The following is a 27,545-nucleotide window of genomic DNA, read 5'->3' as shown; positions in this document are numbered from 1 at the left end:
TTAAATGCTTTTCTTTCTGTGTTTTAATCTGTACATTTCAAAAATGGTTTTAGGTTTACAGACGAGTCTTAGAGACTATGCATAGAGTTCCTGTATGATTCACTTACTGTAACTAAGGAATTGACTAGAGGCAATCTTAACTAATGTCAGACTGCACTTAGATATCACAGCTCATCAATATCCTTTGATCCAAACTCGAATGCCATGTTGACTTTATTTGAGACTTGTCTCAGATTTCTCCAGTCTGAGAAAACCCACCCTTCCCATGGTTCCAATGCTTGCATGGAGCTCCAGCCAGGCACAGAGCGGGAGGTTCCTTGAGTTTCTTTGGTATCTCATCTTTCATCAGGGCTGTAGGTTGCGGGGGAAACATCAAACGTTAGGAGCCCTTCTCCTTCTTGCTCCTTCTGTCAGGGGTACCTGATCACAACCAGGCTCATCACTGATGAAGCCACTCTGGTTCCTCAGTCAGGGTGTGTCCTCAGTTTCCGATAGTGCCAGTTGCACTTTTAATTTACTACCCACGTGTCTGTAGATCATGAAGCTCCACCAGCTCTCAAGAGGAGCAAAGCTTTACCTTCTAGAGCTATAAATGAATACATAAATAAATAATAAAACAGTGGTACATTAAAACCACCATGATAACTAAACAGTATTTTGAGGGAGATGTTTGGCACACTGATTTTAGCATTCATCTGGGAATCTCATCTACAGTAACTGTTACTCTGGTGTCCTAAAACTGGCACTGAATCCTTCCTGTAAGACTTTCCCCCTTCTCCTCCATGTGTTTATTTATTCACCGGTGTGTCGGTATATACTCATAGACATGTAGCTTATGCCTTGGCCTATCATACAGTATGATCTTTATTTGTTGCTCAAATTGTTTTTGCAATTTGGGTTGGCTTCAATGTCCTTGGGACCTACTCCCTTCACTCCCATTGTCTGCCCTTTAAAACAATACCTCCCACTTCTTGATGCAATAGTAGCACAGGCTTCATTTTCTTTGTCTTCAGCTACCTATGGTCAATCACAGTGTGAAAATAGGACGTGGAAGGCTCTAGAAATATTTCATAAGTTTTAAGTTATACTCTGCTCTGGGTGATGATATTGCTCACCATCCTATATGGGGCAGGAATTATCCATCAATCCAGCACATCCGTGCTGTATATGTGACCAATCCATCAAGGTCTCTCTGTAGCCATTTTGGTTATCAAACCTCTGTTGCCACAAATATCATAGTGCTTCTGGTCAGGTGATCCTAACTGTGGCCTGACACTGTGTCACTGTGTCCACGTCATTCAACCTCACTTCATCTCATTGCTCAGTCATTGTGTCCATCTTGTACCATCACAAGAGGGATAAGTACAGTACAGGCTGGAGGACGGGGGGGGGGGAACCGCAGGGGAAGAGGGGAGATATACAACAAGGGAGAGATGGAGCAGGAGAGGGGGATACAAAGAGAAAAAGCTAGAGAGAGAGGGAGAGACAGAGAGGGTTATGTTCTCATGTGTGTAGGCCTGCATAGTATGTATTATATAGGTAAATTGTCATGTGTTATTTGAGCTCACCAAGAAGCTGGATCTAGGAGCCAGTTACACCCCTCTTTCAGGCTCAAGTATGTCTATTCCAAGAGTCCTTTAGGACCCCTTGTGTGGCAGGGAGAAAGAGTCAAAGCATCGTGTCCTGGAGAACAGTTGGAAGAAGAGCCATTTCAAACAGATGTTCCCGTTGTTTATTCCACGTTATAGAAGTGTCTGCAGTGGGACAGACAGCCTGGAAGGTCAGCTGTGGGGGGCTCCTCAGAGGGGAGAAAGCTCAGTGGGGAACACTATGATAGATGTTCATAAAGCTCCAATTTGGTGATGTTACCGTCCTGGTGCTATTTGTTCCATTTACCTGTAAGTTGCACCCAAACCTGTGCTGTGTTCTGACTGGGACTCTCTCTACTGGGAACTCCCACTGGCTGCCTTAAAGGGCTTCCTCAGTTGATTTCTCCTGTATGTTTGAGTACCTGGTTTAATAATGTTCTGCTTTCTGTCTATCTGTCTGTCTGTCTGTCTGTCTATCTATCTACCTACCTACCTATCTAATCATCTATCATCATCCATCATCTGCTATTCACTTTTTGACTTCTTATGTACTTAAAAAAACTTTACACATTAAAACCAAAAGCATAGCAGGTCATTTCTCCAGAGCAGGGGAAACAGCAATGTGTGCTTTGGGGGGTGCGTGCACACACAAACATGCATGTCAAGTCTGGAAGCTGATGATGATATTTTCGCTGATTGTTCTCCACTGTGTATGAATTTCAGAGGCATGATCCCACACTGACTTGGAACTCACCAATTCCAGCCTCTCTATCTAGCCATCTTTCCTTTGGATCCCATCTCAGCCTTCTGGGGGCTAAGATTATAAGAGACCCCCTGCTATTCTGGCTTCCCTCGCCTTTTGCATGATGTGCTGGCAAATTTTACCAAAAAGTTGACACAAGCTAGAGTCATTAGGGAAAAGGGAACCTCAGTTGAGGAATTACCTCTATCAGATTACCTTGTGGGCATGTCTGTTGGGTATTTTATTGATTAGTGACTGATATAGGAGGGCCCAACACACTATAGGTGGTGTCACCCTGGGGCAGGTAGTCCTGGGTAGTATAGGAAAGTTGGCTGAGTGAGCCATGAAGAGCAAGCCATAAGAAGCTCTCCTCCACGGCCTCTACATCAGTTCCTAACTCCCAGTTCCATCTGTCCCTAACACTATAGCTCACTCAATGGCACAGTGGCCTCTGCCCACTTTTCTAGGAGGATCCCTCTGCACCCCACTCTCACAGTACCTTTGTCCCAGTGAATGGCGCAGTCCTTACCACACTGTGATGAAGTCACACTCTCAACTGATAGCCCTAAAGTGTAGCTCCTGGTGTCAGGGTATGGCCTCCTTAGTCATCAGACTGGAAGAATCAATGGTGGACTACCAGCCTCAGAAAGGAAGCCTTCATCAGCCGCCGGTGAGTAACTCTGTCTGGTCCTGGGATTTCACGGAGCCCTCACAGGTACTGGAGGGATGGAGAACAGAAGGCTGGAGCAGCTAGTGGTCCTGCTTGGGCCAGCCACAGACAAGATAGTGACCGTCTGAGCTTCAGTCTGGTCCAGCTTGAGGCAGCTCGGGCTACAGAAGTAAACTCTGCACACAGGCGTCTGGTTGGAAGGCCAAAGGGAAACATTTGGATGTGGAGTCTGGTTGGAGGAAGTAGATAGGCAGGGTGAATGCCCTTGATGAGCAGGTCTTGTCATCAGCCTTTTCATCTCTGTCATCTCTCTGTCTCTTGTGCCTTTGAGGTGAGCGCTCTGCTCCTCCAAGTTTTCACCATAGTGCTCTGCCCCACTACAGCTGACTGTAGACTGAACCATCTTTACTGGCTGACCTATTCCCCAGCCTACAAATACATATTTTAGGTTGACAGGAAAAGATGTCAAGATGGTAGAAGTGGATGGGGGTGGAGGGCCTTCTTCATGAACCCAAAGAAAGCCTTCCAATTCCTTCCTTCCGTCCTTCCTTCTTCCTTCTCCCTTCCTTCCTTCCTTCCTTCCTTCCTTCCTTCCTTCCTTCCTCCTTCCTTCCTTCCTTCCTTCCTTCCTCCTTCCTTCCTTCATTCCTTCCTTCATTCCTTCGTCCTCCTTCCCTCCCTCCCCTCCCTTCCCCCTCCCCCTCCCTTCCCCCTCCCCCTCCCTCCTCCCCCTTCCTCCCTCCCTCCCCTCCCCCTCCTTCCCTTCCCCTCCCTCCCTCCCCCTCCCTCCCTCCCCCTCCCTCCTCCCCCTTCCTTCCTTCCTTCTTCCCTCCCTTCCTCCCTCCCTCCCTCTCTCCCTTCCTCCCTCCCTCCCTCCCTCCCCCTCCCTCCCTCCCCCTCCCTCCTCCCCCTTCCTTCCTTCCTTCTTCCCTCCCTTCCTCCCTCCCTCCCTCTCTCCCTTCCTCCCTCCCTCCCTTCCTCCCTCCCTCCCTTCCTCCCTCCCTCCCTTCCCCCTCCCTCCCCTCCCCCTCCCTCCCTCCCCCTCCCTCCTCCCCCTTCCTTCCTTCCTTCTTCCCTCCCTTCCTCCCTCCCTCCCTCTCTCCCTTCCTTCCTCCCTTCCTTCCTTCCTCCTCCCTCCCTCCCTCCCTCCCTCCCTCCCTTCCTTCTCAGGCATTTTGTCACAGCAATGAAAGTGATGCAGACGCAGAAGGAAACATGACTAAACCGAAAGGTAAGACAACAAGGAGTTCGCTGGAACCATTCAGGCTCTTGCCTACTTGGGTAAATGAACTGTGTGATCTGAAGGTCTCTTGAACATGAAGTTGCAAGGAAAATACGAAATTAGTGGGAAACAATCACCACTCTTTTCTAACGACACAGCAATGTGCTATGGGTGTTGTTTGTTATTGACAGCATAAGACAACAAAGTATTGATTGAGATCAACACAGATGGCTGTCTTTCCTGACAGCTGAGGCTTAAGGGGCAAGTGTGTGTGTGTGTGTGTGTGTGTGTGTGTGTGTGTGTGTGTGTGTGTGTAGGTCAATAGTTCTGAGTCTTCCTAACGCTGTGACCCTTTAATACAGTTCCTCATGTTGTGGTGACTGCCCCCCAACTATAAAATTATTTTGCTGCTACTTCATAGCTCTATTTTTGATACTATTTTGAATTGTAATGTAGATACTTGATATGCAGGATATCTGATATGCGACCTCTGTGAAAGGGTCATTCAACCCAAAAGGGGTCTCCACCCGTAGCTTGAGAACAATTGGTACAGGCTAAAGGACAGCCTTGGCTGTCAGTCCTCAGGTATTGTCCACTTGTTGCTGACACAGTCTCTCATTAGTCTGGATCTTACCAAATAGGCCAGGTTGTCTGATCAACCTGTCCCCTCCCTGGAGTGTCATGTACATGCCACCATACCTGACTGTTTGGGGATGGAATCTGGGTATCAAACTCAGGTCCTCATGACTGAACAGCAAGCACTTCACTAACTAAGCTAGTCTCCTGCCCACAGGTAAATAGTTTTGTTTAACTGACAGGAAAAGGTGTCAAGATTAGCTAGCGGTGGGTGAGCAGGGAGGTCACTTCAGGTTACCTTCCAGGTGCTTTTTCCTCTTGGGTCCCACGCATTGCAGCTTTGAAAGCCAGTTAACTTACTAGGTGGAGTGAGTATTTGAACCTTTATGACAATTGTCTTAGTTACCAGTCTAGTACTACTAGGAGACACTATGACCAAGGCAATACTTATAACAGAAAATATTTGTAGGATTTTCCCAGTGGAAATTTTAGGGAAAGTTATGTATATTATCATATCATCTGTTAATAAAAAATACTTGGACTTCTTTTCCAATCTGAATTCCTTTGGTCTCCTGCAGTTGATTTACTGCTCTAGTTAAGGCTTTAAGTACTGTATTGAATAAATATGGAGGGAGTAGACAACATTGTCTTGTTCTTGATTTTAGTAGAATTGTTTTGAGTTTCTCTCCATTTAAGTCATTGTTCGCTATAGGTTTGCTATAAACTACATTTATTATGTTAAGGTATGTCCCTTGTATTCCTGATCTCTCTAGGGCTTTTATCAAGAGCCTCATGTTCAGGAGTAGTTGGCCAACACGTAATGGATTCCACAGGTGGTTTTTTGTTTGTTTGTTTGGTTTTTTTGTTTTTGTTTTTGTTTTTTGTGTGTATGCTTTTATTTAGTTACAATTTGATGGCTTTTTTTCTTTTGGACTTGGTTTTATGTATTTTCTTAGCTTTGGGGGATTTTGTTGTGGAATTGGATTTTTGTTTGTTTTTTGAGAAAGAACTTAAAGTTGGGTGGGTAGGGATGAGGAGAGGATCTTTTAGGACTTGGGGGAGGGGAAGAATACGGTCAAATATATTTAAATTTAAGAACTGTTTTAAATAATAAAAATACAATAAAGTTTCAAAAGGTTAGTCCATGACCATAATGACAGGAAGCAGAGAGGCATGGTGCTGAGGCAGCAGCTGAGAACTTTACATCATGATCCATTGAGAGAAGTCAGAGAGAGAAAGCAACTAGGCCTGCCATGAACTTTTGAAACTTAAAAGACCGTCCCAGTGACATAATTCCTCCAACAAGGCCACACCTCCTAATCCTTTCCAAACAGTTCCATTAACAGAGAACCAAATATTCAAATACAGGATCCTATAGGGGCCATTCTCACTCAATCCACAACAATAATCTCATAGAAAAAGTCAACGTTTAGGAAAGGAAGAACCAACCAAAGGAAAGAATTGTCAGCAGTAGGTTGTCAGGTACAGGCAGGAGGCCAGCAGGAGACTTCCCTGGTATTGGGTTTTTCAATTGTACCCACCCACCACCACTATCAATTCAGTTCAAACTGCAGGGTAAAGGAAATGTAAGATGGTGTGTGTTGCCTTATGGAGACATCCTAAAATAGTTCCATAATTGTCATAACAACCCACTGAACTGTTGATTGAAAGCTCCCACTACAAATGCAACGTTTCTCTAGAATTTATACACAAATCTTGTGGCTACTGTCTGGAAATATATATGTGAGCCAAGTGATATCAAAAGAACCATTTCAAAGTAGACAAAAAGCAAAAGCTTTGGCAATAAACCCCTGTTTTGTGCATTCTTAAGAGATAAGAGCATTCTTTGGAGGGGATTCAGCTAGGGATGACGTGGGGTTTGTATTGAATCTACCCACCCACTGTGCGGAGCCTGGTACAAGGCAGGTATTTGTTGAACAGGGTTTAAAGCATGCGCTGAGTGTGTGCCCCTTTTATATCTCTTGGACCTGAGGTGAGGAGGAGTTGGCTAGTCTGTAGCAAGGTATTGGAAAATTAAAGGCTGCACCCGGAACTAGACCCGCAGCTTTACTCCAGGTATTCATTGTACTGAGTCAAACCAGGACTGGCTTCTCCACCAGCACAGTACCCACAGATCACAAAACTTTTAGTCCGTGAAAAAGTTTTAAATACAGTGACAGAGAGGGAGGACTGATGAGCAAAGGGGTTAAGACTGGGCTGGTTTAACCCCCAGAAACAGCTGACCTGACAAGGGTTAGCTCTTGAATCCCAGACTGATGGATGGGAATCCAGCATGGGACTGATCAAGACCCCCTGAATGTGGGTGTCAGTGCGGAGGCCTAGGTAACCTATTGAGCCTTGGGTAGCAGATCAGTATTTATCCCGGGTATACACATGGACTTTGGACTCCCATCCAACAATGACAGATGCACTCTCACCCTGGACTCTTGGGGGAGGGTCTAGGTCCTTCCCTGGATGAAATGACAGACTATGGACACCCCCATAGAGGCCTCACCCTCCCTGGGGAAATGAGGGTATATTGGAGGGGTTGGTGGGAGGGCACGGGAGGAAGGGAGGGGAAGGGAGAGGGATCTGGAACTGACATGTGAAACAACCTTGTTTCTAATTTAAATTTAAAAATAAAATATAAAAAATGTTTCATTGCTTACAAAGTTAGAGTAAGAATTTTATACTCACACAGTCACAAATATGATCTTTAACTTTTTCTTCAATGGAGAAGGTGGATCCTGGAAGCCATAAATCAGCCTGGGCAACTTGACCTCCTACTAGGCAAGGAAGAAATAGCCTGATGGGCCTCTCTCCACGGATGCCACAGCAAATGACTTTTCAACTATGGCTTCCTTTCTCCCCTACCTGCCCCTCATTTCAAAGTCAGGCTTATGTCTAATTTGCATACAAGAGGACTCTGTTAACTGTACACTTCTAAGGGTCCTAGCAAACTCATGCAGTGGTGAACCCACCACTATGATGAAGACATTTCCACTGTGCTCAAATACTTCCTTAAACATCTTTAGGGCCACCCCAACACCTAACTCTTGGAGACCACTGACATATTTGCAATCTCTAGTCTTATCTGTTTTAGAAGATAGTGTAGGAATCTAATATCGTATAGCCAGTGCGTCTGGTTTCTCTCACTCAGCACAATATATTTGAGACTCATCTGGGCTGCTTCATGCATCTATCAATTGCTTATTCGTTTTCCAGTGAGATGTATTCCAGATCTGCATCACATTAAAAGAAATCCGTTCACTCCTGGAAGCACATTGTGGTGTTTTCAGTCTTTGACGACACCAAAACCCCAGCAATCATTGTGTTGTGTAGAGAAGGGGAGCTGGGTGTGCAGGCACAGTTGAGGCTGCCCACCGTGGGTAAGAATGGGGCTCCTGGAGTGTTTGGAGGGGGATTAGATAATCACCAAGTTCTCAAAACAGAGAAATGTTCTCAGTTCTGCTGAGAAGTACTAAAACTCTAGCTCTCTTTAACCTCACTATCTGCAAGCACTAGGCTAGAACTGGGCATGACTTGCCATGGAAAATAATGTGAAATCCAGCAGTTCTTTCAGTCAGCAGGCATTTGCTGTGGCCAGGACTCAGGCCGGATAACGTTGGAAGTGAGAGTCCGTGACCCGACTGATGTAGAAGCACCAAGATCCAACATTTTTACTTATGCAACAATCATAATGCTGCATCCTGGATTTGTGTCAAATTAAAGACGTGCAGAGTCCCAAGTTTATGATGGTTCAGCTTATGAGCCTTTCAATTCTATAACGGCATGAAAGCATATTTTGAGTTTTGATTTTGTTTCCGGACAGCATCTAGCTTTGTGGCTCAGGCTTGTGATGATTCTCCTGCCTCTACCTCCCAAGGGCTAGGATTTCAGATGAATTTGATGTTTTCCTCTCTAACAACCAGCGGTACCATACTGTCTGGAGAAGCTGGGCGGTGGCGGCAGGAAGCACAGCCCTCAGCCAGCTACACTGCAGCCCTATTGTGTGCTGTGTGACTCAGCTGTGATGCTCAGTGGTTTAGACTGGGCGCTATTGTCAACCTTCAAAGGGCTCATCAGGATGTATTCCCATCATTAGCTAAAGAGCATCAGTATTGTCCAAATAATAACTGCAACAGCCTCATTTTACTGGAAACAGAAATGTCAGGTGACACCTCCAACATCCAAGTGGAGGAAGGGGTACTTGTGTCTTCTGTCTCCTTGGCCATAAAGAGATTCACAAATGACCAGAGACCTCCCTTTTTCTTTTTTCTGTTAGCAGGATAGTAAGTGTTGGGTACAGGTAGTTAATATGGTTGAACTAAGGAAGTGCTGGTCAACTCCAGTGATGTTCTGCTGCTGAGTAAATGAGCCCTTATGAACAGACTATGTCCTGCATGTTCCCTATGTGAACAGACCATGTTCCATTACCTACTTCAAGATGCAGAAAGGGGTTCTATAGGAATGCAATCCATTGTCACAGCCAAAGGCACCTGCTCAGCTATCTGGGTCCCGGTAATTCAATGCCAATATCATCAGAAGCTGCTTGCCTGGGACAGAATTTGCTCATCTTGTTTGGTTGTTTGGTTGTTGTGTCCTGAAAATGGAAAGATTAAAGTTCTTAGGTGGTCTGGGGTCCTTTCCAGCTTGGAAGTGCTAAGATGGAGCCAGGTGCTTGCTTGTGTGAGGTTTAAGCTGAAGGAAGCTGAAATGGAGAAAGGTTTGCTCCCTGGTCCTTCTTCCTAGTGACTGAAGCTGCCCCTGAAACACAAAAGCTCTTTGTCTCCTGATCCCTTAACAAATGCCTTCCACTCACCTTATTTCCTAACCTCTCCCTTTTGTCTCCTTTGATTTCCCATCAACGTTGGGTTTCTCATAAACCCTCTAAAGGTCTGTGTCAACCTTTCTTATAAATAACTGGGGGCTGAGTGCGGAAAGGAAGTTCACTGTGTTTCTATACACATCACTATGGGCTTTGTTTGTCCTCAGTTTTGACCAAACAAATGAAAGAGGGAGAAAGCTCATGTTACTTAGAAGAAAATGGGGACATCAAAGCCCAGAATTTCTCTTTGGTCAGCCTTCCATTGTGTTGCTATCCTCCCAAGGGCTGGACACCCAATGCTCTCACAAAGGTTCTCAGTGCACACAGACAGTGAAGCTGGAAATCCAAGTCTTGCTCCTGGAGGGGTTTCCTCACTGCCTTCCCAGGGCTTATGCATGCTGCAGCCAAACAGGGTGTGTCTGCAAGCAGAATAAAGGAGGCCTGACTCAGGTTCCCCACTGCTTGCCTATGCCTGGTCCAGCCCTCCCTCCCTCCCCTGCTACCACGGCCAGACAAGCGGTGAAACCAGAGACCAGACCAGTCTTGCAGGGTGGAGAGATTCCCAGTCTCTTGCATGCTGGTGGCAATGGGCCCTGCTCTCAGGTGCTGCAATCTTGTGGCTCCGAGCAGTTCCGGACCATGGACGCCTGGGCTTCTCGGGTCTCACTCAGCCCCTTCCCTCTGTCGTTCTTCTCAGTAGTCTCTGTCCACTTCTCCTTCCCCACTCACCCCACCCTGCCTTTCCCTGGTGCCATTCCTCTGCTGCAAACACTGCCTCACCTCACACACCCCCATCCCTCCTGTCTCTCTTGATTCCCTCTTCTTTCGTTCTCTCTGACCATGACCTCGTTTGAAGTCTCGCCGAAGAGTTGCTTAGCAGCTTCCCAGTCAATGGTGGACACACCAGATGTCCTGGAACCCCTGAAAGAGGCAACTACATTTTTGATCTCTTGTGTCAACTGTATTTGTCTTTGGGTTTTCTCTTTTGGCCCTAGGATCTCTCTCTCTCTCTCTCTCTCTCTCTCTCTCTCTCTCTCTCTCTCTCTCTCTCTCTCTCTCTCTCTCTCTCTCGTGTGTGTGTGTGCCTGTGTCTGTGTGTGTTCTTCCTCTCTCATACCCTAAAAGCCTCATTGTATAAAGAATGCCCATTAGTAAATCAAGACTGATTTCCTCAGGGCTTTGGGAAAAGGAAGGTAGTTAGTAACTTCTATTTCATACTGCATCTAAGTGTTTTTTATATTGTAGAGTGAGGTAACCCTCCTCTTCATACAGGCAGAGAGTCCCCAAAACCTTGAGTCCCCACCCTCATTCATATATATGAATCATTTCCCATGACCTGTGGTGACTTTCCTTTCTAAGTGGAATGACAAGGCGAGCCCCACTCCCCATAGAGGCTCGTCAGTGTAAATGCCTTACTCTTTAGCAGGAGAAGAGATAGTTCTAATATGGCCTGTGGTCCTGGTGGGCTGCAGGGCTGCAGAATGGAACAGCCTTGCCTGCAGCACTTCCCTCCAGGACTAGGCAGGCAGCCCCACCTCATTGGTGTCTGGCCATGACATGGACGGCTTTTGTATTCAGTCACAAAGATGCAGGGTTCCAGAAGCCCGGTGACACTAGAAAAATTTAGTGTGTATTCTCCACTGCTTCCCCATACTCAGGCTAGCCTCCTGGCCCCCTGGATTTGATATTTGTGTCAGAGGCCACAAGACTGTTCGAGAAGGGCTTCTGGGTGGAGGGGGGGGGTCAGTCCTGCAGCTTTGCTGGTGTGGGTTTTAGTGAGGCAGGTCTGCTGTTTCAGTTGCCGGATTTCAATAGCACATCATCAAAGGCAATGAATCTTGTTTTGATTAGTTATTCCATGGTAAAGGTTGACTATTAGTTGAATTTAATAGTCTCACAACGTGTTGACACTTTTCCCTGCAGGTGGAATGTTCTTTTCACCATTGATGAAAAACAATGCTTAAGACAATTCTTGGGGCTAGAAATATCAACGTTGCCCACTCCTGTGGAAACAAAGAATCGAGGAGGTGTTGTCTTTGTTATGGATTGACACAGAGATTATAGATTCAGTTTTTGGGAGTAGGGAGCCAGATATCTATTAAAATGTGTCCAAATGCAAGCGTGAAATAATCTATCATTCTGGACATTCTAGTGTTTTTCTCGAGCTCATGGAGTAACTATTATCCATGCTGATTCTTAGCCCCCTAATCAGATGAACTGTCTGCTGTCCTGTTCCGGTGACGTGTGCTGTGCAAGGAGTTTAACTTCGCAGTCAGAGGTGAAGGTTTGAGTCTAAGTTCTCAGGCTATTCTTCATCCTTCAGCTCCCACTCAGAGAGTTGTAATACGTGCTGATTAAACCGTACAATGGTAAAACGCCTTGCAGGGCACAGTGCCTGCCCTGCTCTGGGAGAACAAGGCATCCACCCCTAGGCTGTGGTGGCCTTACTCTAGCAAGCCACTAGGTGGCGTGTGCTCAGAGAACTACTAATCTATCTCACTGCTCCCCTAAATGTTCTCTGTTGCCTTTTGTGAGTTTCTCTCTAATTAAATTAAGAGCCTAGTCATTTTGGTACAAATGATGGGATGGCCATTATTCTACTACCAAGACACACATCTATCCAGAGTTGCACAACAAGTAACACAGGCAGAAAAATAAATGCTATGAAGAGAGAGACGTGTGTGTGTGTGTGTGTGTGTGTGTGTGTGTGTGTGTGTGTGTGTGCGTGTGTAGGAAAGGCAAGAGAGGGTTCCAGAGAAAAGGGACAGAGATGGCAGAAGGGTGACCCTGGGAAACAGGAAGAGCATGCATTCAGTTTTGAAGCCAAAAGAGAAACAACCTTTCTCTCTCAAACCAGAGGCCATGAGGGCAGGGGTTCCAGAGAAGACTGAGGGCCTGGCCACTTAGCCTGTGGGACCCAGGGTGAAAGCTACTCCTCTCTCTTCTCTCTCTCTCTCTCTCTCTCTCTCTCTCTCTCTCTCTCTCTCTCTTTCTCTCTCTCTCCCTCCCCCTCCCTCTTCCCCGTTTCTTTGGTCTAAGATGCCCTCGTTCCCTGTATTGCAGAGGTAAGCTACGTGAGTGGCAGCTTCTAGGACACTGGTAGATCTGCTGAGTAGACAAGGTGTCCCTATGTGCCGATTTTTACTCTAATCATTCCGAGTGAGAAGTCAATCATGGGAACTTAAAAAAGATCTATTTTGATTTATTGTTATTATTATTATTTGATTGTTATTGGTGGTGGCATGTGTGTGTACACGTAGCAAAACATACTTGGAGATTACAGGGCAACTTTGTGTATTCAGTTTTCTTCTACCTGAATTCTTGGGCTGGAACTCAGCATTCCAGGATTACAAAGGAAACCTTTTACCCACTGAGATATATCCTCCACTCCCAAAATGTGGAAAATTGTAAGACTTGAGGTTAATTCTTCAAGACACAGGGTTGAGTCCCAGAAGGATGCAGGCCAGGATTGTAGTTTCCTGTTGGGAGGGTGGGGAGTGCAGTACCCCATGCTAGTCAAGCTCTCTCAGACATCCCTTTGAGGGTTTTTCCGGAGCTGTTTCTCAAAGCCACAGAGAGAAGATAAAGGCTGAGCTTGGGGTATGCTTTTGGGCCTCTGTGTTCTGTATCCCATCCACTCTATAGGCTGAATTGGGGTTCACAGGTATGTACAAGGAAGAAAGGCTATGCCTGCATAAGCCATAACCATTCCTGCCTCTTCTACCCATTTGGGCAATGTGGGCAGAGTTCCTTTCCTAGGACTGTGGCTGGGGAAGAGAAGAAAGGTTGGGCATCTATGGCATGGGAAACAGCAGAAAAGATGGGAACAGAGGCAGATTTCTACAAGCTTGCCACTTGAGGAATGGCTTCAACTCAGTTTGAGGAGTCAAGTGCCATAGGCTCCCGATGCTGGGGCACATGCTTCTGGGCCAGTGTGTGACTAGCCAGAGTGCCTCTCTGCTTCACCTCAGCATGACTGGTGTCACTCCAGTGCATATTCATTTGTCAACAGAATGTCAACAGCACTTTTCTATAACATTTTTATGGAGCTAGAATGTAGCGGTCTCATTTGGTGGTTTGGGAACTGAGTGGGTCTCTCCAAATCTCAGCTCTTTCATCTGTTGGGTGGAGCCCAGTTATGAGCGTGGCTTGGAAAGTATATAGAAGATACTAGAGAGGGCTTAGTGCAATCATCATAACCACGACGGAAAGGTATGGCTTCACCTCTACTTCAAGCAGCTTCAGAGAATATTCAGAGCCATGAACATTTAAAATAATTTTGTGGTTGTTGCTTGTTTGTTTTCCAGGCCAGTTTACTGTTGTTTTTGAAGGGCAATTTGTAAAGCAGAGATGAGAGATTTACCAATAGAGTGGAACAACTGACTAAAGGAGCTGGTTGCTCTTCCAGAGGGACCAGAGTTCAATTCTCAGCACCCACACCTTGGCTCAGAGCTGACTGTAACTCCAGTTCCAGGGGATCCAGTGCCCTCTTTGGGCCTCCTTGGGCACTAGGCACTCATGTGGTGCAGACATATGTGCAGGTAAAACATTCAACCACATAAGAACTCCACACCCCAAGAAACCCCAAATTCAAAAATCACCCAAACCAAACAACAAAACCCTCCCAACTATGTAAAGTGCTCAGCTACCCACATGCTAAAATACCAAAGAAAAACTATCAGTTCAGGGCAAAAGTCTCTAGCAAAGTTCATATCATGCACATTTGCTTTGTCACTACCCATGCAAAGGAACTCGGCTCTGCACAAAAATATATTTGTGCACAAAAATATGTCCCCAGCTAGAACTTTAATTTAGTCCACACACTAAGTCCTTTATTATCTGGCAAGGGGATATATTCCGAGACTCAGGGGGTGCCTGAGACAGTGGGAAATGATGAGTTCCCATGTATGCCTACCTACTAAGCATCTGTAACCTACATCTCATCCACTCTGACTGGGTTGGTCTATAACTTAGGCATAGTAAGAGGCTAGCAACCATAATAAAGTAGAATGGTCCTAGCAATATATCATAATAAATGCTATGTGAATGTTATCTTTCTTCTGTTTCAAGAGTTACTTAAACAAAAGCATCTTGACAATGCAGCTGTCATCGTGTAGTCAATGGCTACAAACTGATAAAAGCCTATCTCAAGGATACCCTCTCCTGAGCCATGGTGACACAGGAGACTTAGGAAGTCTGGGGCAAAGTCTCTGCCTTCTGCTAGATTGCCTGTCTCAGGACCAGAGTCTGTAGCTTCTATAGCCACCCTCTGAGTATGAGAAAGGGGAAAACAAGTCAAGGTAGATGGCTCCTGGTAAGTCATTAAAGTCATCTCTTTTCCAAAATTTTAATTTGTGAGACAGCAATGTGTTTTCATGTGTTAATCCACTTTGAGTTGCGATTTCCATCACTTTGATGCCAAGATTTCAACACCCATTCACCCCACCCAAGTTCCTGTCCCTCCCTCATTGTGGTGCAGATTTAAAGAGACCCTCTAGGAGTGATATGGGCCAAAACCAAACGAGGTTGTCATGTGAGTCCCCAGTGTCTACAAGCAACACCAGCATCAGCATTTTTTGCTAGGACCCTCAGAGTGGCCTCCTAGAAGACAGAAGTGTTGAGTTATCTCAAGGAGTTATTGAAAGGCACAGTAATAGGGCCTGGGAAAGGGGTTGGCAGTCCATGCACAACACTGGCAGGAATGCATAATGTGTACCTGACCCACACCAAGGACAGCAGCCCATAGAATGAGCACTCTTGGCCGGGACAAAGATAAAGCAGCTGTAGCATGTGGACTTTGCCTGCAGACACAGAGAAACATTGCTGCATTGCGTGATCTGACGAGTCAGCATGAATGTGACAGATCACTGGCATCTGACAATGACATGGTAAGATGTACCTGTTCTAGGACACTGCGGGGATGCAGGCTAAGAACAGCCCAACTGGAGCAGACAGAGTGGAGCTGGCCAGGGCAGAGAGATGTAACGTTCACTGGGAGCCCTGCTCTCTCCCGCTCGGGGCTGTCTCCTTGCGGGCACCAAGTGCCAGTTTTAAAGCAGCAAACCCTGTTGCAAGAAGAATGGAGTTTCTGCAGCCGAATTTGCTTTGTTTGGCTTGCTGAGGGAGATTATCAGTTTGCTGTTTCTGCTCCCACCACACCCTCTGACTCACCCCCTGGGCCACAGGCATATTCTCCACACTAAAATACATTTCTCCTTTTCCTGCAAGTATCTCATTTTAAGAAGTGCATTCAGTTGATACTAAACTATATTTTTTATTGTTTGTTTGTTTTAGACAGAAGCTCACTAGATGTTCTATAGCCCAGGCTGGCCTGGAACTTGCACTGTATCACAGGCTAGATCTGAACTCACCACAACCTCCTGCTTTCTTCCATCAAATGCTAGAGTCAGGCATAAGTTACCATACAGAATTTTTTTGTATCACTGAAAAGAAGACCCCAGAGACTGTTGCTTTTAAAAACAAAGAGGAATGAGTGATTGTGAATTTGACTTACAGATGCTGTGAAATGCCAAAGGCTATTGGCTGAGTGAGGAGAATTACGATGTAAGTCTGGTTTGAGGACCAGGAGACCTGAAGCCTAGCTGAGTCCTTTTACTCTAACAGACACCTTCACACTTGTCTTGAGCTTGCTCCCTGACATTGCTGAGCTTGCATTTTCTCACCACCCTAAATTCATCCCCTGTGATGCAATTTTGAACATTTGCCTTAGGAGCAAACACTGGAGAGTTCTCCAGTGAGTGAGGGGAAGTGGAAGACTCTGTACAGATAACAGCGAGTGCTAAGGTGCCGAGTTTATTTTGGTTGCCTTGTTGGTTTTGTGGGTCTGGGACAAAGTTGAGCCTTATCAGGCCCTTGTGCTTAAAAAGTACCGTGTTCCACTCCTAAGAGACCAGAGATAAAATGAAGCCTGTTGTGGTTTGTGTGTGAAAGACAACATGCCCCCAACCCCCACCCCGCCAGGGTCATGTGTTTGAACACTTGGGCCATTCTCACTATGTTTATGTTTGGGGAGATTAGAGGGCATTTAGGAGGTGGGAGGGCCTTATGTGAGTTGCTATGGGGAGGGTGAGCCTTAGGGTTTATAGATGGGCCCCACTTCTGCAGAATTCTGTTCATTCTCTTCTTCTTCTTCTTCTTCTTCTTCTTCTTCTTCTTCTTCTTCTTCTTCTTCTTCTTCTTCTTCTTCTTCTTCTTCTTCTTCTTCTTCCTCTTCCTCTTCCTCTTCTTCTTCTTCTTCTTCTCCTCCTCCTCCTCCTCTTTCTCCTTCTCCTTCTCCTTCTCCTCTCTGCTTTCTGGTTCCCTAAGATGTGAGTAGTCCCAGCTTCACATACCCACTGTCATGAACTCCTCCATGCTTTTCTGCCCTGACGAACTATTGTTATGACTGACGGAGGAGGGTCCAGTCCACTGCGGGCAGCATCATCCCTATGCAGGGGCCTCAGCTGTGTAAGGACAGTGGCTGAGCACAACCCTGGAAGCTAGCCAGTCTCCAGCTTTCCTCCAGTTTCCCGCCTCTGCCTCTGCTTGAGCCATCACCGTCCTTTCCTCCTTCAGTGGCTGACTGTGATTGGGACATACAAGTCAAATAAAATCTTTACTCCTCAAATTGCTTTTGGTCATAGTGTGTGTCATAGCAACAGAAAACAAACTAGGACACACACACACACACACACACACACACACACTGTTCTTCATATTATAGTTTGTTTCAACTATTGTCAAACTTTTCTCTCCTACTTAATGGCAGCCTCACCCCCACCTTGCACATAAATACAATTTAAGAAGTCATTTCAGCTGAAATGCTGGATTCACATAACAAGCTGTGGGCATTAGGGTCACAGGAGAACAGGCATGCTGGGCAGCTGCTTTCACCCACTGGCGTGGCCGGAGACAGTTCAGGTGTGTGCAGTACAGAATGGGCTGCTTCCGTGGATCATGCAGAGTTGAGATAGCAAAATCAAAGTGCAAGCAGCTAACAGCAAACGTGTGACCACAGAATTCACGAGCAACAAGACTCTCAAACCGCTGGAGGGCCCAGGACATCTGCAAGTCGAGAACAGCCCTCTCTCAAAGGAAACCAGCTGCTGGCTCGAAGTCCTGTAAGTCCCTTGTGCAACCTTACCGTGTTGCTCATTAAAACATAGAAAACACCCCACAACTCAGCCTGCTAGTGCCAGTATTGCCAGAATGGATGGTGCCTATGCTCGTGGGGTTGGGCTAGGTAATGCAGAAATGCCACCAGCCTGAAATGAAGCCAGGGAGCACGCTGCCATGTCCCTCCTCTTCACCCTCCAGTTTGGAAAGCCAGAGTCTTTACCAGCTTCGCCATCAAAAGAGAAAGCAGCTCTTCACTGCGCAAATATCACTTTATGAAGCGAAAGGCAAGAGTCAGGGCAAGGCCAGGGAGCCTGGAATTTACCAGAGCCACACAAGGTTAGTGTGTACAAGGTGTGGGAAAACCCAGTGGTATCAACTAACACCACCCAGACGCCATGGGACGTGACACAGTTTATTTTCCATCTGAATTAAATAAATTATTTTTCAGAATCCTTAAGGATGAAGGGGGGTAGAAAACACACCCAGTATGCAGGAAGTGGGGGAGCAAGGAGGTGTCTGACAATCTATGAACCAGTTCTGCACTCAGGAGGCAGAGGCAGCTGGATCTCTGTGTTCAATGACGACCTGCTCTACAGAGTGAGTTCCAGGACAGACAGGACTGTTACACAGAGAAACCCTAATTTGAAAAAAAAATCCATATTCAACCAGTGAAACCTCAAGAAAAACAACCTGATGGTGTCCCTAATGAGAAAGGAAGGGAGGGGCTAAGAAGAAAAGCACTCCTGGGCTGTTTTCACTTTCCACAACCCAGATATAACAACAGCTAACTGATTGGTCCAGTTTTCTGCAAGCAGTGTTTTTGTATGTTAATGTTGTGAATAATCTTTCTCCAAAATGGGATCACAGAAACCTTTCACTTAATCCACCTGAATTGTGATGAGAAGTAACAGTATTTTGTCTTTGGAATATTATAACAGCTCCATCAGGCAATTCTATGACATTGTTTCTCTATGCTATATGATTTTACACTCAGCCAAGAAGAACCAGCATAACAGATTCAGTTGAATGCTCCTGGTCAGTGAGAGTCTGTGCTTGTTACTGGAAGCTCTGCACCTCTATCAGAACTGTTGCAATACATGTTATTTGCTTTCCACTCTGTGATTTGAACTGGGGCAGAACGTGTAAGTCTCTGTTGACTAGCAGAGGGTTTGCAAGTGACAGGACCTCACTGGAAACAGAAGTCATGTTGAGAACTTAGGTGAATGCACAGTGACAGTTCGTGGGACTTAAATGAAGATGGCAAAGGGAACAGGATAGAGCTGACCACGCATCCTAATGCAGAAGTGTTTGTCATCATTATGCAGAAGTGCTGTGTAAACTACACAGAGGCTCGGAAGAACCAATCGCAATTAAGAGACTGGGATCATGCCGTCATTCCATGGCATGTAAATCAGGAGGACAAGAAGTGCCGTCCCAGAACCTAAGTAACATGGCCTCCATCATCCTGTACGACAAGTGCATTCCCTGGCTTCAGCTAAGGCTCCACTTGCCCGGCTTTCCCCAACTAATGGGATATGTGTAGAGTACAAAATATTGAGATTATCTTTTCTATATTTAACTTTATAGTATATCAATATGTTCCAGAGAACTTTGCATATAAACACACACACACACACACACACACACACACACACACACATATAAAACATCTATATGTAACCTCTTTCTAAAGGTTCTACAATGTTCCTTTGTATCAACTTAACATAATTTTTCAAATAACCTATCAATGAATGGACACCTTGACTGTTTCCAGTTTTCTGTGTTACAAACAATACTGCAGTTGTCACCTTTTAAAGGTATAATATTGATTTCTTATTTCTCTAGTTTTTGTAACTTTTTATTCTCCATGTCATATAGCATCGAGGAACTATTAACAAGTTTTAAACTTGATGACTTGTGTTGCTTCACTTTAATTTTTCATAGTCATAAATTTGCATGTTTTTATAGCTCCAGGACATATGTACTTCCTTCTCTCTGAGCTCCTGGCTCATTTATTTGTGCGTTTTCCTAATAGCTATGACAGTAATTGTAAATAATCTGTATGCTTAATACATTGTCTTAACTTCAAGTTTGCTATTTCCAAAGGGTTTTTAAGGATGGAAACAGTCACTATGGCTAATCTATTTGGCTTGTTTTGCTTTTAAAACCATTCTTTTAAAACATAAACCTGGAAGGAAAGGCAGAGAAATATTCATGAATAATGAAGTTATAGATTCCTTTCAGTTTCTTCCTCAGTTAATGTTTTTCAGAATCCTGGCAAAGCATACTTACCCATGTGATCACAAGATCAGGAGGAGCATGGTTTTGGAGCTGTGGCTGACCTATGCACTTACACGGTTCTCCTCTGTCTGCAAGGGATTGGTCAGGGGGCAGCGCTCACTGGTAAGAACAAGAGCAGCCCTGCAGTCGAGGTTTGCGGTTGAGGGAGACTGATTGATGTACCTCCTGAGGACTTTGTTTTTGTGCATGATTTGTTATAATTTAGCATTTGCAAATAAAACAGACTGTCTCTAGATTTGCTATGCAAGTCCACAGTGCCTCAGTTCTCACCTAGGAAGGTTTCCTCAAGTGCTTCTGGACATTTGCTACTGACTCCCTAATTAAACATTCCATTTGGCCATTTTGGCATCCTGTCGGTGTCTGAGTATAGACTTAGAGCCCTCCTGAAATGACAAGATGTTTCTGTCTCGTCCTTAATGCCCTTGGGTAGCTAAGACTTCCTTGATCCACATTCCTCCACTCAGGGTCAAACCCAGGGCTTTTAGGCTGGTTCCAAAGACATCAGTCCAGAATAGATGGCCCCTGCATCATAGGACTGATATAGGTTGGACCCCGGCAGCATTGCCATACAGAATGAAGACCTTTCTCTCCCATCCTTTTCAGAGTCTCCACAGATTGCCAAGCAAGGCTGTTGATACAACAGACTTGACTGAAACTGGAGGCTCACATGACACTGTGCAGTGTGGAGAAGCCAGAAGGTGGGTGTCAACACATAGCATCACAATCCTGGCTCCTCCCTGGCCACGGAGAGTAGAGCTTTTTCTCCCATTGTTATCTCCCAGAGGACCCTGTCAGCTCAACAAATGTATGCATCTCTTTCCAAGGAAGTTCATTCTTCATCTACAGAAAATTTAGCCCTGCACTATTGAGGCCACTTCCTCACACCCCAGGAGAAGCCTAAATAGAAATAGGGGAAAGTGTTTTTTTTTTCACTATAGAAGAAAATGTTTTCTAAGAATCCTGCAGTTACACCCTTAATGCAAAGAGGAGAAACAGCATACAGTTCTTAGGACAGCGAGAGTGTTTCCTCCTACCCTTGTTGGATGCACTCCCCTTCAGGCCTGTGGGAAAGCTGCCCTCACACAGTACTTACAATTGAAATATTCCAACCATAGCTATGGATGCACAGACACCAGGACTCCACAGTCTGGTAGAAGGGACTTTAAGTATCACACTTAAAATGATGCAATTCTTACTTGATGTTTTTGCTTTGAATTATATCTTTCTGTTGGCTGGATTTTGAGCTTTGGCTTATGACAGTATACTATCATGAGTTGTGATGGATATTTTTATTAGCATCTTGGTATAGCAGCTGGAGATGTGAGTCTGGTGAAGGGATGGATGCATATGTGATTGGTCCCTCTCATCTGTCCATACAAAATACCCCACCGCTTTCATTCTTCCAATAGTGTATGAGTAAGAAGGCTAGACAGATGGATAGGGAGTCTTCCATCAAGTTCAATGAGTTTTAGCATCAATAGATTCACACCAGGGAGAAAGCCTACCAAGAATGTGCTCTGAATTACAAATACCATGAGTTCAGAGATTCTGGAAGATTCTAAAGAGGTCACCTACTGGATGTCTCAGGACAGTGAGTAAAAGCAAAAGCCACAGGGCTTCTGCATGACAGCTATGTCACAGGTGCTTCATAACGGTGGGTGATTCAGGAAGGTTCTGAGCCGGCACCCACAACTGCGTAGCCAGCAAAGGTTGCCTGTCCTGTCCTTTGAGGGGAAACCAAAGAGATAGGAAATTATGGTTATGTAAGACTGGGTGAGAAAGAGATTTTGTGTAAGTATAGCCTGATGTTTTCTGATAGATGTCTACAGCAATTATCTGTCTCAGTCTTTATATAAAATACATGTTACTATTTGTATGTAAGCATAGAAATACCTGCTAAATACACATCTTTCTGTTCTGATATTTGACTTTTGCAGGCAGGGTTCACTTCTAAATACAGTGTGTTACATGTATCCTTTCCTACTCTTTGTACTTCATCAGCACAGCAGATAAAACTCAAACAGACCCGTACACACATGCATGCACATGCAGAAGCACACACACACCACACGTGGTTCAAAGTAAATGAACACAAAATCATTTATAAATAAAGACCCCCCTGCACCCGCCAAAGACCTACAGGCAAGATAGAAGGTACAATGCAGACAAAAAAGGAAGACAAACACCTCAAAGAACTGAGAGTGAAATACAGGAGCCTTGGGAACATGGAGCTGCCCACTCTTGGGTTGGCTCCTTTGTAGAATCCTTGGCAGAGAACAGGGCAATAATACTGTAGGGATGGCTAATGACATGGGCAGTCCTGAGTGACCAGGACATGGGTGTCCAGAAGTGCCCTGCCACAGGGTGGAATGTCTAAACAAGGGTCTGCAGAGACAACCCACAACTAGGCTGTGTGTGTGTGTGTGTGTGTGTGTGTGTGTGTGTTTAAGCCCAAATCTAGTGTCCTTGAGAAATGTTTATTTTGTTAACATGACCTTGGCTTCCTTTGAATTTGAAGCGTTATCTATGTTTCCTATAAGTATGATTATTATTGCCTCTATTTGTGATAAGAACAAAGCACAAAATGATATCTGCTTCCAACACTATAAGATAAATGTTATTATCCTCTCTTTACAACCAAAGATCACCCAGGAAGAACAGAGTGCCAGGCCCTGTGTGACTCACCCTCCCCACATGGATTCAAGCCAAGTCACACAAAGTGCCATACTCAGCTCTTGGCCATGACAAGGCTGTGGTTTTATCTCTTCCTGACTCTGGGATAACAGAAGAGGCTGTTGAATTTCAGATTTTCTGCTACTTTCAAAATAAGGAACCTTTGCATTTTTCCATTTCAAGCATGCCAAAGAGAAATAGGATGGTCTTTATAAAGAGCTCAAAGAAATATACAGTTCTGTGAATCTGCAAGCTTAAGAAAAATTGACACTTCCAAAAAATACTTGCCCCTAAAGACAAAGGTAAATACACACCCAGAGTGCTCCCTGTGGGTTTTGAAATGACAGTGTGACTACAACAGCTTTGGTCCAAAATTACTTGGTTGTTGGAGGGCAGTATGTATCACACAGGCATATTCAGTCGACCTCATTACTCAGTTTCCATATTTTGATTTTCCATATTTTGATTGCAGCCCTAGAGTCCGTTCTCGTGACACTTATGTAATCATTCACGAACATGTGGAGAACACTAGAAAAGATGTCAGCCATGTATTCACATTTCCAAGCCAGTGGAAGCAGAGTATGCCCTGCCTCCTGGCTTTAATTCTCACATTACCAACAAGTACCCTTTTCCTGTTACCTTCTTACACCTTTCGTTGGCAATTACACGGTTTAAAATGGGCCCCAAGAATGACAATGAAAGACTAATTTTTAGAAAACAAGATGCCCCGACAAAGGAAATATATCAGTGTACTTCATTCCGGTAGTGTTTCAGGCTCTGCTTAAAGTTAGCAAGTCAACAATGTATATTAAATATGATTTCTTCTAAAAGATACCTCATGTGTATTTGATTAGCAGGAAAAGTGCTGTGAGAGAAGGCACATGAGAACTGACCTCATGTCTCCCCTGGAAACAGTGGTTTGCTACTAACTAACTTGGGGAATCACTGATCTGGTACAGGAGCCTGTTCGACATAGCTATCATGAGAATGAAGAACCTGTTATATGTTTACATGTATAATACGATTGTGCATGCATGTACTGACTGTCTTAATTCACCGATTTCTTAAAAAAGTAAATCTATATTATTCATTAATAATCCTCAGAGAAAACCATTACCAATTGATAAAGTGTATTTATCTTAATTAGGGATGAAAGGTCTCGGGGTTGGCTCTGTGTTTAACTAGCTATTGTTTCAATCAGTACTAATTTCATTGTACCAACATGAGAATGTACTTGGCTACTGTCTAGGAGCGTGGGATGCTGAATGGCTATAACAGTTTGCAAATGTTACTGCAAAACATTTACTTGGTATCTTACTGCATTCCAGGCCACATTTTTATTCCAGTCATCTGCCCAAGAGTTTGTTATCTAGTAATAAATGGGCATTTGAACATAATATTTTGTTCATATCTCTCTGGACCATGTATCTTTAAACAACCTAGCAATACTTTTAAATGTCAACTCCCACTGAGTCAGACCCTCCACAGACTGACACCACCTATCCGGTAGACCCAGTGTGAGCATTCCAGGTCCAGTTTTCTCCCTGCTCCCAAAGGAGGAGTTTCCTTATCTTGCTGTAGCAACCACCTGCCAGGAGCTTCCCAGCATCTTCAGTTTGTACTCTTTGTCTGAATGCATGGTTTCCATTGCTGAAATCAGGGAGAGATATCAACTAAGCGTAGACTTAAAGAGAGAGGAGGGGCAGGTTATTGGTTCAGTTGGCAAAGTGTTTCCTGAACAAGCTTGAAGACCTGAGTTTCAATCCTGAGCACCCATATAAGAACCAGGGATGAAGACAGGTGCCTATAGTAGCAGGTTGGCCAGGTAGACAGGAGTCCTGAGACTGGCTGTCTAACCAGTTTGGCCAATTTAGGTTCAGTGAGAAACCCTGATGTATAATAAAAGGTAGAGAGTGACTGAAGAATACATTCAGTGTTGACCTCTGGCCTCCACACATACACGTGCGCACTCACACACATATGTGCAAACACATAATGAGATACCCATAATTTAAAAGAAGGGACTTCAATTGAATTAAAAGGGGAGGTTCCTCATTTCTTGTTTAGTCAACTTCACAGTTAAACTCTCTGGTAAGAAGCGGCCGAAGGAGTCCTAGACAGGAGCTGGGTGTATTCTAATGGATGAGACTAAGGAGCTGTCTCTAATATGCAGGTGTGAGTGGGCCTGAGCGTTCTCATCTGTGAAGGTTGAAGGCACAGGGATTTTTCTTTGGTGCCCTATTTAGCTGGGTAACATGGATGTGTCTTGAGTTTTTCCAAGTTATCTTGATGAGGGAAAGACTTCTCATGTGCCTTAGGCCCTCAAGAGAACACTATTTCACACCAGTCCTACAAGAACTTCACACCACACCAAAAACCTGTGAAGATAATTTTTCCCTGAGAACCTAGTCTCTTATTTTTGAGATTTTTAAATAATTTCTACAGTACTTTTTGGGAGAGTTGGATCTTCCGTGGGAGGAGAGGAATTTCCCAAATGAATAATTTACTCTAAATGGAACTATGTACTTCCTTTGGGGGCTGGGTTGATGACTTGGTGGGTTAAGCACTCGGGCAAACATGAGGTCCCGAATTCAAATCCCCAGAACACATGTAAAAGATAATTGTGACAGTGTTCTCCCAGAGTTTCTCTGTCAAGATGGGAGGGGAGACAGGGCAATCCCAGAAACTCATAGTCCAGCTAGCCTGTCACACAAAGCAATAAACATTGAAAGAGAGTCCCTGCCTCCAAAGGAAAAGGAAGGTAAGGACAGATGTGTCATCACACACACACTACACCACACATACACACACACACACACACACACACACACACACACACACCATACATGTGAACAAAAAAGGAAAGAAAAAAATGATTAAATTTCATACTGTCTCATACATGAGGGTTTTTTATCAGCTTATGTTACAATATCAGTCTGTTTTCATTTACTTATAAATTTATCTACATCTTAGGCTTCGTTATCTTCATTTTTGGGCTCTCTTCTATATAGTCTAAGCATCTACAGATACTACATGACATTTTGAGTGGAACTTTTTTCTTTTTTAATATTTTTTTATTTAAATTAGAAATAATCTTATTTTACATATCAATCCTAGTTCCCTTTCCCTCACATCCTCCCATTCCACCCCCTCCCATCCTCCATCTACTCCCCAAGGAGAGTGAGTTCTACCATGGGGAAATTATCAAATTCTGTCACATCATTTGGAGCAGGGCCTAGGCCTTCCCCCACGTGTCTAGGCTGAGAGAGTATCCCTCCATGGGGAATGGGCTCCCAAAGCCCATTCGTGCACTAAGGATAAATGCTGTTTCCCTCTGGCCTCCTAACCGACACCCACATTTAGGAAGCCTGATTTGGTCCTTTGCTGGTTCCCCAGCTGTCTGGCGGGGGTCCATGAACTCCCACTTGCTCAGGCCAGCTGGAGTGAAAATTTTTTTAATCTAAACAATTTTTGGCAGTCCAAATTAATCATTGCCCCCATCATGTATTCTATGCCTGTTTTTTCTTAGGTTATAGCTTATTAAAATGAGACAGTTGCATAAATATAAATACTCAATGTTTCCTTGGGTACTTATGACTTCACAATATAAATATGTTAATTATGTAGAACACTAAGTACAGGAGAACAGGATCAAGTGCCTATAGTTGAGTACCTATAACTTCATGTCACATAGTCACACTAATGAAAAAGACGGCATTACTTCTCAACAAGTTATGCTTTTCTTGTGAAACAGATGAGTTTTCTGTGGAAGTAACATTTTTGATAACTTATACTGGTCACATTTACTTTTGTTAATTGAGAATAAGACATAATGAATTCACTATGAATGCAAAAATCATTGCTCTTTATATTTACCTAAAGGAGAAAAGGGAACATTTCTTTAAAGTGTGGATTCCCATAAAAATTGGTTTTTAAGTATATTTCCCAATTATTCTAAAGAAAATAAAATTTTGCTAAACAGTTTACATTTTTCTCCCTGCTTTGGAAATCTAAGATTTTAAATTGAGTCAGAGTATAGCTTAAGTTCAACCAGAATTAACTTGCTATACAAAACCCAATAGAAGTGATAGCCATTCTTGAGGAGAACTTTGACATTTAATATTGTGTTCAAAGTAATATAGAGAATTAGGAAAGATAAAAATCTCTTTTATAAGCTCTGTATCAAGCAAGGCGGCATCTGTTCTTGTGATCACTAAGGTGTGGTTGAATGATCTGTCCCTGCATAGAGTAATATTTGATCTTTGCTATATTGAGTCAACAGAATACAGGAATCTCTTCTGGAATTTTATTTTGCTTCTTTTCAACAATATCAGATAATGTGGGGCAGAAAATGTCAATAAATAGTCCATCTCTACCATAATTGTGGGTGATGAGTACTGTGTATTCTTGTGTATTATCAGTTATTTTGGTTCATGTGTGTTCAGAAATAACAAAACATTGATGAAAAAATTAGGAAAGCTATAAGCGATAAAATTACAATTTACTACTATCATCTTGACACCATTGTTAACCTGACATCATTGTAAACCATATTCTTGTTCTATGATAATATGAAGGACAATGACAGCTTGACATGTTAATCAAATGTTGGTGAGGGTGACTGAGTAGTTTCCAAATTGGGTAGCCTGGCCTCTTGGAAGTGGGAGTTAAGGAGGAGGAGAAGGAGGTTTGAGAGTCATTTGGTTTTGATTGATGTGCTGAATTTTAGGTGGTCACTAGACATTCAGGTAGATCTAGAAGTCACATGTAAGAAAACAGACATGTGGCTTGTTTCATATTCCTGGCTCTTAATCATTTCACCATCC

The 27,545-nt window shown here is 44.2% G+C and overlaps 1 long non-coding RNA gene across 1 annotated transcript; it reads right to left on the bottom strand.

The window, feature by feature from the left end:
* Positions 1 to 207: 207 nt before the first annotated feature.
* LOC121136599 lies at positions 208 to 7,603 on the bottom strand. Its single transcript, XR_005873637.1, has 3 exons — positions 7,497 to 7,603; positions 2,861 to 3,230; positions 208 to 586 (listed from the first exon to the last, which is right to left on the bottom strand). It is a non-coding gene; the product is annotated as an uncharacterized LOC121136599 (long non-coding RNA).
* Positions 7,604 to 27,545: the final 19,942 nt, after the last annotated feature.

Source organism: Mesocricetus auratus, unplaced genomic scaffold (genome assembly GCF_017639785.1).
Source record: "Mesocricetus auratus isolate SY011 unplaced genomic scaffold, BCM_Maur_2.0 Super-Scaffold_100676, whole genome shotgun sequence".
In the NCBI taxonomy this organism is placed as follows: domain Eukaryota; kingdom Metazoa; phylum Chordata; class Mammalia; order Rodentia; family Cricetidae; genus Mesocricetus; species Mesocricetus auratus.
The sequence above is the reverse complement of the archived record's forward strand: the minus strand, read 5'-3'. Positions and strand labels throughout refer to the sequence as shown.